This window comes from Ascaphus truei, assembly GCF_040206685.1.
Source record: "Ascaphus truei isolate aAscTru1 chromosome 13 unlocalized genomic scaffold, aAscTru1.hap1 SUPER_13_unloc_6, whole genome shotgun sequence".
In the NCBI taxonomy this organism is placed as follows: Eukaryota; Metazoa; Chordata; class Amphibia; order Anura; family Ascaphidae; genus Ascaphus; species Ascaphus truei.
The window spans coordinates 279,390-295,000 of record NW_027453850.1 but is presented as its reverse complement, the minus strand read 5'-3'; positions in this window follow the sequence as shown (position 1 = coordinate 295,000).

Sequence of the window (15,611 nt, the reverse complement as noted above, 5' to 3'; positions counted from 1 at the left end):
GCTTCCTGTTCTATGGATATCACTGGGAAGTGTTTGGGATTCTCTATAACTGAAGCTTTGTTTTCCCCATGTTGTTTGATTTCACTGGTTTTAATGTCAGGTCTTGTGTACTCATGTATTTTAAATAGCCTAGGCCTGGCATTAATACCGACACCTTTAATTCCAGAAATACTGTCCTGTTTTTTGGCCATGAACCTTTTAATCGCATCAGTAAGAGACCACTGAACATGAGAAGCAGAAGTCTGGCTTTGGCGTCCTTGCATTGGTCCAAGCTTATTTCCAAGTGTAATGGATTCTGCGGGTGCCCCTGGACCTGTGGGACCTGCTTTTTTACCCAATGGGTGAAATACTTGAACAGAGTTAATCATTTGGAGGCTGAGGTTGCTGTGATGGGCTTTCACCTTTCCTTGTTCAGAAGGTTCCAATGACTTCTTGCCCTTCCGAAGAACTTCTGAATTCACTCCAGGCTGATTAGCACTTTTTCTTTTGAGAGCTTTGGGGTTATTATCAGTACCACAAGCCAGCGCTTGCTCAAAACTGAAAACGCTGGTCTGGTTCTTTGTTTTCTTCACTAGCTGCTTAATATTGCTGTTCTGTTTACGTTTGATCCCCATCTCTTGAGGTGTCTTCCGCTCAGGACTATGAGTAACTGCAGGAGACTTTGCATCTTTACATTTGATCCCCATCTCCTGAGGTGTCTTCCGCTCAGGACTATGAGTAACAGCAGGTGTTTTTGCATATTTACGTTTGATCCCGATCTCCTGAGGTGTCTTCCGCTCAGGACAATGAGTAACTGCAGGAGTCTTTGCATTTTTAAGTTTGATCCCCATCTCCTGAGGTGTCTTCCGCTCAGGACTATGAGTAACTGCAGGAGTTTTTGCATATTTACGTTTGATCCCCATCTCCTGAGGTGTCTTCCGCTCAGGACTATGAGTAACTGCAGGAGTCTTTGCATCTTTACGTTTGATCCCGATCTCCTGAGTTTTCTTCAGTTTAGGATTAATATGAGTAACAGCAGGTGTCTTTGCATCCATTGAACCTTCACGGCTTTGCTGCATCTTTTCAGATACCTTATTGGAAATGTGGGCACCTGAGAGACAAACACGTTTCATCTTTTTTAACAGAACAGCCTCGTCACCAGATTGTGGGCCATGGGGTGACTTCCCTGGTATAGGAGCAGAAGAATGATTTACTGGCTTTGACATTGGTTTTACCTTCTTTTGCAGTGCAGTTTGAGGGACTTGATCCTTTGCAGCTGAATAAAGGATCTTTTTCTTCTTTGTTTCCACTTTGGAGCACTTTGGTACCCCCTCAGACTTTGACGGACACTCAGTCTTCACTGAACTCAGCACGTTATTACGAATCTTCTGAGCCATATGTGAGGGGGCCTTCACCTCTGAAGATCTCTTCTCCATATCTTTTAACCCACCCCTTTTCCACACTGGCACATATAACTCTTTGTTGCTTTGCACATCAATATGTAACTTTGAGAGGTGGCTCAGCTTCCGAGCTGGTTGAGTTGGGTACATTAGAGGTGGTTCACTTTTTTCATTAGCAGCAAGCTGAACTGCTCCTTGTGTAATTAAACTGGCCTGGGAAATATGTTGGGCTCCAAGCGAGGTCTGACACACTGTAACAAAATCAAAAAGGAGAAATAATCAATTATCATAAATACCAACACATTGTACATAATAACACAAAGGAAGAAAAGCAAACACATGCTTAATCCCTTCAGTATTGGCGAGGACTACATACTGTAGAGTTCTATATATTTGTAACACTACAGTGGCGAATGACCGTAATTAAAGATCTTTATAACAGGTAATGGTATCGGTCAAGGAGAAGATTTTGAACAATGATTAGTAAAGATTCTCCATATCTCACCTTGTAAGGTCTGCATTCCTCTAAGGGGTATGAATGGTGGCTGCTGAAGTTGTGCATACTGGGTGGCCATTATACAAGGCCCTATTGTAGCACGTCTTTCCAAATGTGTGTTGGGACGGAAAGTAACAGGCTGCGTTGTGGCTTCTCCCCTAACCTGTCCTGCAAATCCTGTGTATCCTCCTGTAGCAGTGTGGTAGAATCCTCCGTTCATGTCCGATACACGAGGGTAAGCGCGTGTTGCCTGTGGGATCTGCTGTAGATACATTGGTGTTCCTGCAGACCCTTGTTGCAAAATCATGCCTTGGGCCCCATGTCTGTAGACTTCTGTATTCCTCCCTACTGGGTGGAAGCTGTTGCTCCATGAAGGGTAAGCAGTGGTGACTGCAGGAGCACTGCAGGTCGGTGGAGGGTTCACAGCAGAGGAATTTAAAAACTGATCTGTAAGGAAGAAAGGTAAAAGTGAAGGGCCAGAAAAGCACAATCAAGGCACATTTCTTTAACACACGGGGACTCAACTCCAGTCATCAAACCCCCCACAATAGGTCAACTTTTCAGGATATTCCAGCTTTAGCACAGGTGGCCCAATCACTCAATCAGCCTCTGATTGAGTCACCTGTGCTGAAGCAGGGACTGATTGAGCGAGCTGTGCTGAAGCAGGGACGGATTGAGCCACCTCCGCTGAAGCTGGGATATCCTGAAAGCCTGACTTTGGGGGGTTAGGACTGCTTTAACAGACCTGCTAAAAGATATTCTTGATATCAAATACATATGAAATACATAGAGATGCTCACTTGGCTTGGTATTTTTATTTTGCCTTTAAAATATTTGGGGTTTTGGTTCTGGTTTTGAATAAAGTTTTTGGTGGTCTTTGTTTTGTTATGAATAGCAAGCACTAACAGGGATAATGGCTTGCTGGGAAAACACATTTATTTGATTATCAATGTTACATACCACTACTCTGATCAATAGTGGTCAGAAGTTTCAATATTTAAATACATTTTTAAGCAAGCTCCATGATTGCCTTCTATAGCATTGCTATGTATTGAAACACCAGAGCACCCGTACATTTTAGCTCAATATATGGGGTTTAATCTATAAATATATATATAGATATATATTTATACATATACATATACATATATGATGTGTTGGGATGTAACACAGACAGAAAACTATTTCTAGGTAGTTTTCAACACAAAGTGGCAACTGGCATATAAAACTTGTGCAGTCCATCACCTGCTTTCATGTCCACCTATGAACACAATGACAAATATAGATGTACCATAGCTTTCGGAACTGGATCTTTAAAAATAAAAATAAAAACATAAAAATTGCCTGTTCCTACTGTAGTATTTTGTGGTAATATTATGGTGTGGTATTCTGAGACGTCTGGTATATTGAGGTATCTGGAGGAGCACTCAGGTCAGCTATATCTGTAAATCAAGTGGCAGATTCTGCCCTCGTTTTGTGGCTTTGTCTTTTTTGGGGCCTTTGTATTACTGTAGAGTAGTGGTTTCCAACCTTTTTTTGGTTAAGGAACCATATGTGAAATTCTGAGGGACCCCAACCCTCTCTAACAACGAGTCTAAGATGAGATGCATTGTAATATACCCCAACCCTATCTAATAGTGCGTCTGAGATCAGATGAAGTGTGAGGAACCCCAATCCTCTCTAATAGCGCTTCTGCGATCAGATGCATTGTAAGGAGCCCCAACCCTCTCTAATAGCGTGTCTGAGATCAGATGCATTGTAAGGAACCCCAACCCTCTCCAATAGCGCGTTTGAGATAAGATGCATTGTACTGTAAATTCTTCTGTATTAAGTACAATTTTAAAATGACCTAAAAATTACAGCGAACCCTTTAGGGATGCCCGGGGAATCCTAGGGTTCCTAGGATCCGTGGTTGAAAAACACTGCTGTAGACAATAATTTAAGGATATGGCTGAAAGTAGTCGAACATTACACCCCACGGTGTAGAATTGGTCTAATAGTTATTGACCTAAACTTAGGGCAAGGAAAAAGCATGCCTTATACATAACTAATCCTACTGTATACACTAAGGTTCCTGTGTCTTTTTTTACTATCCCATAGATCCCATAGACGTTTGCCGCTTTGACATTTATGTATACAGTACATGTGTTCTTTTCTATACATTACTGTTCAAATCATTTAAGATTTTGAATTACAAGCCAGATATAAAAGTAAATACAATAAAACAAATATGTGTGTATGTATCTATAATAAATCAGTTTTGACATTTATAAAAAAAAATATTATCCAATTAAGGCCAGGTACCTAACCCCCCTGGGTGTTGTCTACCTCCGTCCCTCCCCCCCGCCCCCCACCCCATCCGTCTTCTTTCTCCCATCCATTGATAGGAGTCATGTTATCTGTTCTGTACCCCATAAAACATTGTGAAAGTAAACAGTTCAGAAATATAGATATTATCCATTTCTTTTTGGGTATGTAAAGGTCACGTTGCTTCCTACCTGCCATGATACAGAGTTAAGGTGGAGATAATTAGTCTCTCTGTACAGCGCCACTCTTTTCCTATCTCTGAGATGTCCACAAAACTAACGGTTTCCTTCGGGAACTAATTCAAGTCACGCACAAACAAGTTTACATTTGTGTATTTATCTCAGTCTCTAAGGCGATACCATGATGTCATTACAGAACACTGCTGCTGGCATCTCCTAGGAGGCTCAATGATACTGTCTCGTGATGTCATAATAGAGAAATCAGCTACTGTTGACATTTAATTTCAAGTGGTTGAGAAGTGGTTAACTTGAGTAGCAGTCATAAAAATCACAGCTACTGTGATACATTGTATTACATACATTGGGTGACACAAGTACACATATGGACAGTGCCACTGACAGCAGTGGGATCAACATACTGTATCACTGGGTTCAAATGCATTGACTTCATGGCAAGATAAAGTATCACAGATTATAATGAGATGTATCACAGTCTGCGTCTCTGCCCCAGCATGCACCTTGGGGAGAGTCAGTAGGAGGAGTTGGGGAGGAGTTACATGGCACACAGATTATAATGAGATGTATCACAGTCTGCGTCTCTGCCCCAGCTTGCACCTTGGGGAGAGTCAGTAGAAGGAGTTGGGGGGAGTTACATGGTGCACAGATTATAATCAGATGTATCACATTCTGCGTCTCTGCCCCAATTTGCACCTTGGGGAGAGTGAGTAGGATGAGTTGGGGGCAGTTACATGGTGCACAGATTAAAATGAGATGCGTCACAAGTTGCATTTCTCTGATACTTTTTTTTAACCTTTTATTTGCCCAAAACAATCCTCCATATCTGAAGTGCCATAAGTCTAACATACCGCGTCAGAAGTAAGAAACTGTTCTTACAGTATATATGCTGCGGCTCTGCTCCAAAAAATAGAGCCATGCGTCTAAACACAACTACTCTATGTTGCTGCATAGACCTTTTATGTCTAATTCCAGCACTGGGGAAGTGTTCAACTCCATTCAAGGGCAGTCTAAACTAAACTACTACTTTGGTACAGCACTGCACTTTGCTTTAATGCTTCAGACATACACATTATGGGCTTTGAATGGGTCCCCCTGCTTATTTGTGGGGGGATAGAGATGAGTCTTTTACAATGAGAGTGCTACTGGATCTATGTTCTATATACAGTGACACCTCGCAGCCTTAATTACAATTTATTTTGGGATGTTTTTTGTCAGTACACTAAAACCTCCTCTTGGATAGACACAGGGGGATATTCTAGTAGCTGGGAGTTGTGCAAAAGCGTGCAGAAAGAGCCTTATCCGATTGGATTTCTAGAACAGCGGTGCGCAAACTGGGGGGCGCGACCCCCACGCGGGGCGCAAGACTGCCGTCTGGGGGGCGTGGGGTTTACAGAGGCCCCGCGCGCTTCCTGAAGGCACTTAAATTAAGTGCCGGGGGAGCTGCAGGGCCTCTGTAAACCTTCACTTACCTAGGCTCCGGCGGCTTCCTTCCTGCGTCGCCATGGCAACGCGGCATCAAAATGACGCTGTGAGGTCATGTGACGTCACGTTACTAGGGCAACGTGACGTCATGACGCCGGAGCGCAGGTGAATGGGGGTTCTGCTTTAGATATTGTGAAGCGGGGGCATCCAGACACTGATTAAGGGGTGCAGGAAACTAGTCATTCACACCTGGCTTTTATTTCTAGATCGACATTTACACAGACACACACACACACACACGTAACAAGGGCTAATTGTAGTATAATGTAATACAATAAATATATTTGTCATTTAAATGGATTTTATTCATATGTTTTATTTTAAAGTGGGGTTGGGGGCGGGACTAGGGGCGGGGTTGGGGGCGGGACTAGGTGGCGAGTAGATTTTTTGGTTGGGCGAGTAGATTTTTGGGTGATTTGTCGAACACTGTATATATTTATATAGATATTAGTATGTACCATTGACTTTTATACACCAAGTGCAATCCATTTCTGTGCGCTAAACAGTATTTTGGGGCTGGGCGCAGATGGAGAAATTTGAACTTAGTACACGAGTGCAATTGAAGTTTGACATGCGCCGAAACCCTCCACCCCTCCCCCCGCTCAGTTTGCGATGCTTAGTATATTGGCCTCAGTAGGTCTCTCCCTTCCACTTCAAAGTAACGTATTGACAACCAAAGGGGACCTGCTACAGTAGTTTTTGGTGATTTCATCAGTCCCACTTGGCAAATAGTATATTGGAGATTCAAAAAAAGAGAAAGCGCTCGTTAAAGTAACACATTCTTTGATATTTTTAATCGAAAACAATGATATTCTTCCAGTGTATTAGTCAAGCACCTTACAGTTCACAAATACACACTAGAGAGGGTTGGGGTTCCTTACAATGCATTGATCAAATACATTGTAAGGAGCCCCAACCCTCTCTAACAGCGCGTCTGAAATCTGCATTGTAAGGAATCCCAACTTTCTCTAATAGCGCGTCTGAGATCAGATGCATTCAAAGGAGCCCCAACCCTCTCTAATAGCGCGTCTGAGATCAGATGCATTGTAAGGAACCCCAACCCTCTCTAATTGTGACCCTTGCACTCACCACGAACAAGGCGGACCCCCGGTACTGAGGTGGGAAAGTAGAAACTGCGCACCCACAGCAGTGGAGGCACGCCTGGATTGTCAGCGTAGCCGGGTCGGGGTTGGAGAGAGAGGGTAGTCCAGATACTTGCCGCGGTCATGGGGAGGAGCCAGTAACGGTAGATGTCCGTTGTGCCGAGGTCGAGGGTTGGAGCTGGTGGGTTAAAAGAATGTCCTATATCCGTGGTCAGGGATGGAGAGATGCAGGTAGTCGAGGGCAAGCTGGGGTCGTTATACAGAGAGCGTCCAAGAGTCTAGCCGTGTCGGTACACATGAGGTCAAACTGAAAGCAAGAGAGGCAAGGCGCAAGGCAAAGCAGGAATGTAGGAACACAAGGCTACTATGGTCTATGCTCAGCAATGTGTAACTGAGCAAGCAGAGATTAAATAGGAGGACTGGAGCAATGAAAGTGAGAGGCGGAACGGAGGTGTGGCCCCGCGGGAGCTGTGATTGGACGCAGAGCGCAGGAGACAGGTGGGCATTGTTACGGGTGTTGTGTCGCAGCTGGGGAGTGGTGCACGATCGTCCTGTGAGCGCGCCGCGCGTGAGTGACACGTGACACGAACGGGGGGTGGGACCAAGCTCCATAGAGATGTTTGAAAACCTCTGTGTGCGCGCGCTTTTGTTGCCGGTCATTTGATTAGATGAGTTATTAAAAGCAAATTGTGTAGTTACTGTACCCTCTCTCCAGTTCATTTATTTTTTCGTTCCGGTTGTGCATCGCACATTTTTCACTTTGTACTATCTCCCTAGCGAACAACACACCAAAAGGTGCCCTGCAGCAACCCACAGGAGCAGGATTGAACTGATGCACCCTTTGGTTTCATAATCTCCTTTGGTGTCATCCAAAATGGCCTGGCGAAGAGTTTTTCCGTAGAGTCGCTTGTAATGAACTTTGTTATTATTGAGGATAGAGTCTATGATATTGGCCGACTAGCAAGTCTACAGTTATTGATTTAAAAAGTTAACTAGGTGCCATTCCATGTGAACATTTACAGCTGATTTGTGATAGCTCAATAACAGAGCAGAACCAGCTAGGCGCCATCTTTTCTACATGTATATACTGTAAACCCCTAGACTGATCATTTACACCATTTATAAGTGGAGTTGGTAAGGATACCTCTCTATTTATGAGACAAAGGCTTGGACATTACTGTAGTGTTTTTGATTTAAACAAACAGGGCCCAAAATCTACTGTTGGGATTGTTTTTTGGAGCCCCAGATTTGGTCTTTGGACTTGTTTTTGTCATAGTTTATAGACTGCTTGTTCACTGGATTGATTGTACTTAATATGTCATACCAAAATATTACACAACATATGAATTTATAGTCACAAATACATTTTGCGAGAGTGTACGCAACAGCTCTACTCTGGGGGCCATGATGTTCACTTTTAAATGTCACATCTTCTTTAATATACACTAATGCAACATAGAGCGCTCCCAGGTGGTATCGAATTGGTCTAACTGCATCAATACGAGGCTCCCAACATGTTTCACAGACTCTCTTTAGTGTTAAATTGGGTAAGGATTTTAAAAGAATGATTTATCTGTTGGTGGACCTGGGGAAGAAATTATACAACGGTTGAATTAAGCCCAAAAATTAAATGGCACCTATATTGGGTTTGGCAGTGTTGTTAACCACTAGGTTCAAATAATGAGAACTACATGGTACATAAAACGCACGTGGGTTCATGTTCAACATGTCTTTGAACTCCATTATGCTTTCCCCGCATATTTGCAGCATTGTCATAGCTTTGGCCCTGCATATTTTCTACATTTATATTGAGATCCAATAGTTCCTTTATTATCCAATCACTTAAGATGATGTCATTTCTGCCAAAAAATAAAATGGAAGCCATCACATGGTACATCCACCAATTAGATTGGTGGATATATCATTTGTCAGTCAAATGTGATGTCACAGGCCTTATATAAGGTCTGTCATGTCTTATTTGACCCTAAGAAGCCGTCTGATCAACATCTCCCGGACCTGTGAAGAAGAAAAAACTACTCACCCGGGCCCACTCTTCCAGCAACTGAGGATCATGGACCCACCCTCCCCATGGCTTTCTTTCACCCCCCCTCCCCATGTCTCTTTCATCCCCCCATGTCTCTCTATCGCCTCCCTCCCCATGTCTCTTTCACCCCTCTCCCCATGTCTCTTTTTCACGCCCCACCCCATGGCTCTCTTTCACCCCCCTCTCTATGTCTCTTGCACCCCCTCCCCGTATTTCTCTATCATCCCCCCCCTCCAAATGTCTCTCTATCACCCCCCCTCTAAATGTCTCTCGATCACCTCCCCATGTCTCTTTCACCCTCCCCTCCCAATGTCTCTTCACCCCTGCTCCCATGTCTCTTCACCCCTGCTCCCCATGTCTCTTTACCCCTGTTCCCATGTCTCTTCACCGCCGCTCCCCATGACTCTTTCACCCACTCCCCATGTCTCTTTCACCCACTCCCCATGTCTCTTTCACCCCTCCCCATGTCTCTCTTTTAAACCCATTCCCATGTCTCTATATCACCCCCTACCTATGTCTCTCTTTCACCCTCCTCCCCTCGCCATGTCTCTTTCACCCCCCTCCCCTCACCATGTCTCTCCTTCACCCCCCTCCCCTCGCCATGACTCTCACCCCTCCACCTTCCTTCCACATGTCATAAACTCACACACACACTCACACTTAACAATTCTTGGTATATCTATAGAGGGTATTACTGTGCATCTGTATTATTTTTTAGTATAATGCTACTAGTAGTAGTACTTTTTTTTAAACAACTCTGAATTAAAATTTTAATGTATCATAATGTAACAATCATTTTTTGTTTCTATAGCAACCATTTACAAAGTCACATCCCCTTCCTATTTTGAAACAGGCTCTGGCAACCCCCCCCCCCCCTTTTTTTGAACACTGCCCTCTCCCTAGCTGTGCAAAACTCAATTGTATCCAGTGACTGCCTGGTCACATGATCACCCCAGAGAACTTTGCATTTTTGGTCCTCTTCTGCTGCACTGGCAACCATTTAGTCAACCCCCGAGCCGAATCTTCACCGATCAATCGCAACTTAGCTAATTACTTATCAATGTGTGGATTGTATTGATGCACATATCAAAGGGATTTTTTTTTTTTAAACGACAGCTTGGACTGCTGCTTTAAAGGTGGGCAGAGTAAGTTTGGAAACGGGGAGGAGTCACAGACCTCCAAACAATTTAAATCTGCGCACACAAACCCATGTAAACTCAACCCCAGACCCACCTCACCATATATATTTGTCTTAAGGAGTGCTACTGGGTATGTGACATTGTACAGTATAAACACAAGGAAGAGAAGCCCAATGCAACATGATCCTCCGCCGACTTAAATTTAACATGTCAAAAACAGAACTCCTTATATTTCATGCCAAACCTGGCCCTACTACCACCTTCCACATTACTGTTGGAAGAACTACTATACATGCAGTAGCCCAAGCACGCTGCCCTGGGGGTCACAGACTCCTCTCTCACATTCAAAAGGTAGCTAAACCTGTCGTTTTTTCTTCCGCAAGATACGCCCTTCCACTGTTGCTCGACAGCTAAAACTCTGACACAGACCCTCATTCTCTACCATCTCAAATACTGGAACCTTCTGCTGTCCGGTCTTACTGCCTCTCACCTGTCTCCCCTACAATCTATCCTAAACGCTGCTGCCAGAATCACTCTACTCTTTCCTAAATCTGTCTCAGCGTCTCCCCTGCTGAAATCCCTCTCCTGGCTTCCTATCAAATCCCGTATCTCACACTCAATTCTCCTCCTCACTTTTAAAGCTTTACACTCTTCTGCCCCTCCTTACAGCTCAGCTCTAATTTCTCGCTATGCACCATCCCGACTCTTGCGATCCGCCCAATGATGTCTTCTATCTACCCCTTTTGTATCTAAAGCCCTCTCTCGCCTTAAACCTTTCTCACTGACTGCCCTCACCTCTGGAGTGCCCTTCCCATCAATACCCGACTAGCACCTTCTCTATCCACCTTTAAGACCCACATTCTAACACATCTGCTTAAAGAAGCATGTGAGTAGCTCCGAGGCTGATACTATAGACCGCATACAAAAAGCTTGGCCCATTGCAGACGCACTTACCAGAACGCCGTCCTACTGTCTCTGTATGTTCTACCTACCAATTAGATTGTAAGCTCTTCAGAGCAGGGACTCCTTTTCCTAAATGTTACTTTTATGTCTGAAGCACTTATTCCCATGATCTGTTATTTGTATTATTTATATGATTGTCACGTGTATTACTGCGGTGAAGCGCTTTCTACATAAATGGCGCTATATAAATAAAGACATACAGTACATACATACATACAACATACAACATGACAAAGCATATAGTTAAATATTTATCTGTTTCTCTCTCATAAGTGGGGTCCGACTTACTTATCTCTCTCTCTCTCTCTCTCTCTCTCTCTCTCTCTCTCTCTCTCTCTCTCTCTCTCTCTCTCTCTCTCTCTCTCTCTCTCGTATCATCAAGAGGGTAATCTAAAGTTAATTTGCAGAATTTCAATAACCCTTGGCATTTGTAAATAGTTTCTTTAGTAAATAAAGAGTTCAATTGAAAATAGATACATTTTATTGAAGAGTTTTAAATATATTCTTAGTAAAATATGTTACAAACTGACTTATAAATATAAATCTTATTTACAGATAGTCACAGAGCTTGGCATCAGTTACAGATTAGTCAGGGGTTTTTTTTGTTTTTTTAGGGCTTAAGTATCTCATGGGGGAAATAAGTCTGGATGGTGGGTATCCGTAACGTTTAGAGATGTTATGATCCTTCTGCCTCTGAACAAAGCACTGTAGCCTCCCCTTGGAGGTATGTTGACAGGCTTACTCCCTCTCCAGTTGTGATTTCCTTTTCATAGCCTCTCTCTCCTCTCTCTGTTCTGGTGGAATAGGTATGGAAACCTCAAGCTCTTGGAGAGGCTGTTGACAGAAGGATGGGGTGAAGTTGTCCACTCTGCTGGGTACATTGATAGGAAGCTGCAGGTTAGAAAGCTGGTGCTTCTGGTTGAAAGGAGCTTGAATGGGGATAGTGGTTTGGCTGACCTTTTTAATGCATGTCACTGCAGCTTTCCGTTCTATGGATATCACTGGGAAGTGTTTGGGATTCTCTATAACTGAAGCTTTGTTTTCCCCACGTTGTTTGATTTCACTGGTTTTAATGCCAGGAGCTGGAATGGGGATAGTGGTTTGGCTCACCTTTTCAATGCATCTTACTGCAGCTTCCTGTTCTATGGATATCACTGGGAAGTGTTTGGGATTCTCTATAACTGAAGCTTTGTTTTCCCCATGTTGTTTGATTTCACTGGTTTTAATGTCAGGTCTTGTGTACTCATGTATTTTAAATAGCCTAGGCCTGGCATTAATACCGACACCTTTAATTCCAGAAATACTGTCCTGTTTTTTGGCCATGAACCTTTTAATCGCATCAGTAAGAGACCACTGAACATGAGAAGCAGAAGTCTGGCTTTGGCGTCCTTGCATTGGTCCAAGCTTATTTCCAAGTGTAATGGATTCTGCGGGTGCCCCTGGACCTGTGGGACCTGCTTTTTTACCCAATGGGTGAAATACTTGAACAGAGTTAATCATTTGGAGGCTGAGGTTGCTGTGATGGGCTTTCACCTTTCCTTGTTCAGAAGGTTCCAATGACTTCTTGCCCTTCCCAAGAACTTCTGAATTCACTCCAGGCTGATTAGCACTTTTTCTTTTGAGAGCTTTGGGGTTATTATCAGTACCACAAGCCAGCGCTTGCTCAAAACTGAAAACGCTGGTCTGGTTCTTTGTTTTCTTCACTAGCTGCTTAATATTGCTGTTCTGTTTACGTTTGATCCCCATCTCTTGAGGTGTCTTCCGCTCAGGACTATGAGTAACTGCAGGAGACTTTGCATCTTTACATTTGATCCCCATCTCCTGAGGTGTCTTCCGCTCAGGACTATGAGTAACAGCAGGTGTTTTTGCATATTTACGTTTGATCCCGATCTCCTGAGGTGTCTTCCGCTCAGGACAATGAGTAACTGCAGGAGTCTTTGCATTTTTAAGTTTGATCCCCATCTCCTGAGGTGTCTTCCGCTCAGGACTATGAGTAACTGCAGGAGTTTTTGCATATTTACGTTTGATCCCCATCTCCTGAGGTGTCTTCCGCTCAGGACTATGAGTAACTGCAGGAGTCTTTGCATCTTTACGTTTGATCCCCATCTCCTGAGTTTTCTTCAGTTTAGGATTAATATGAGTAACAGCAGGTGTCTTTGCATCCATTGTACCTTCACGGCTTTGCTGCATCTTTTCAGATACCTTATTGGAAATGTGGGCACCTGAGAGACAAACACGTTTCATCTTTTTTAACAGAACAGCCTCGTCACCAGATTGTGGGCCATGGGGTGACTTCCCTGGTATAGGAGCAGAAGAATGATTTACTGGCTTTGACATTGGTTTTACCTTCTTTTGCAGTGCAGTTTGAGGGACTTGATCCTTTGCAGCTGAATAAAGGATCTTTTTCTTCTTTGTTTCCACTTTGGAGCACTTTGGTACCCCCTCAGACTTTGACGGACACTCAGTCTTCACTGAACTCAGCACGTTATTACGAACCTTCTGAGCAATATGTGAGGGGGCCTTCACCTCTGAAGATCTCTTCGCCATATCTTTTAACCCACCCCTTTTCCACACTGGCACATATAACTCTTTGTTGCTTTGCACATCAATATGTAACTTTGAGAGGTGGCTCAGCTTCCGAGCTGGTTGAGTTGGGTACATTAGAGGTGGTTCACTTTTTTCATTAGCAGCAAGCTGAACTGCTCCTTGTGTAATTAAACTGGCCTGGGAAATATGTTGGGCTCCAAGCGAGGTCTGACACACTGTAACAAAATCAAAAAGGAGAAATAATCAATTATCATAAATACCAACACATTGTACATAATAACACAAAGGAAGAAAAGCAAACACATGCTTAATCCCTTCAGTATTGGCGAGGACTACATACTGTAGAGTTCTATATATTTGTAACACTACAGTGGCGAATGACCGTAATTAAAGATCTTTATAACAGGTAATGGTATCGGTCAAGGAGAAGATTTTGAACAATGATTAGTAAAGATTCTCCATATCTCACCTTGTAAGGTCTGCATTCCTCTAAGGGGTATGAATGGTGGCTGCTGAAGTTGTGCATACTGGGTGGCCATTATACAAGGCCCTATTGTAGCACGTCTTTCCAAATGTGTGTTGGGACGGAAAGTAACAGGCTGCGTTGTGGCTTCTCCCCTAACCTGTCCTGCAAATCCTGTGTATCCTCCTGTAGCTGTGTGGTAGAATCCTCCGTTCATGTCCGATACACGAGGGTAAGCGCGTGTTGCCTGTGGGATCTGCTGTAGATACATTGGTGTTCCTGCAGACCCTTGTTGCAAAATCATGCCTTGGGCCCCATGTCTGTAGACTTCTGTATTCCTCCCTACTGGATGGAAGCTGTTGCTCCATGAAGGGTAAGCAGTGGTGACTGCAGGAGCACTGCAGGTCGGTGGAGGGTTCACAGCAGAGGAATTTAAAAACTGATCTGTAAGGAAGAAAGGTAAAAGTGAAGGGCCAGAAAAGCACAATCAAGGCACATTTCTTTAACACACGGGGACTCAACTCCAGTCATCAAACCCCCCACAATAGGTCAACTTTTCAGGATATTCCAGCTTTAGCACAGGTGGCCCAATCACTCAATCAGCCTCTGATTGAGTCACCTGTGCTGAAGCAGGGACTGATTGAGCGAGCTGTGCTGAAGCAGGGACGGATTGAGCCACCTCCGCTGAAGCTGGGATATCCTGAAAGCCTGACTTTGGGGGGTTAGGACTGCTTTAACAGACCTGCTAAAAGATATTCTTGATATCAAATACATATGAAATACATAGAGATGCTCACTTGGCTTGGTATTTTTATTTTGCCTTTAAAATATTTGGGGTTTTGGTTCTGGTTTTGAATAAAGTTTTTGGTGGTCTTTGTTTTGTTATGAATAGCAAGCACTAACAGGGATAATGGCTTGCTGGGAAAACACATTTATTTGATTATCAATGTTACATACCACTACTCTGATCAATAGTGGTCAGAAGTTTCAATATTTAAATACATTTTTAAGCAAGCTCCATGATTGCCTTCTATAGCATTGCTATGTATTGAAACACCAGAGCACCCGTACATTTTAGCTCAATATATGGGGTTTAATCTATAAATATATATATATAGATATATATTTATACATATACATATACATATATGATGTGTTGGGATGTAACACAGACAGAAAACTATTTCTAGGTAGTTTTCAACACAAAGTGGCAACTGGCATATAAAACTTGTGCAGTCCATCACCTGCTTTCATGTCCACCTATGAACACAATGACAAATATAGATGTACCATAGCTTTCGGAACTGGATCTTTAAAAATAAAAATAAAAACATAAAAATTGCCTGTTCCTACTGTAGTATTTTGTGGTAATATTATGGTGTGGTATTCTGAGACGTCTGGTATATTGAGGTATCTGGAGGAGCACTCAGGTCAGCTATATCTGTAAATCAAGTGGCAGATTCTGCCCTCGTTTTGTGGCTTTGTCTTTTT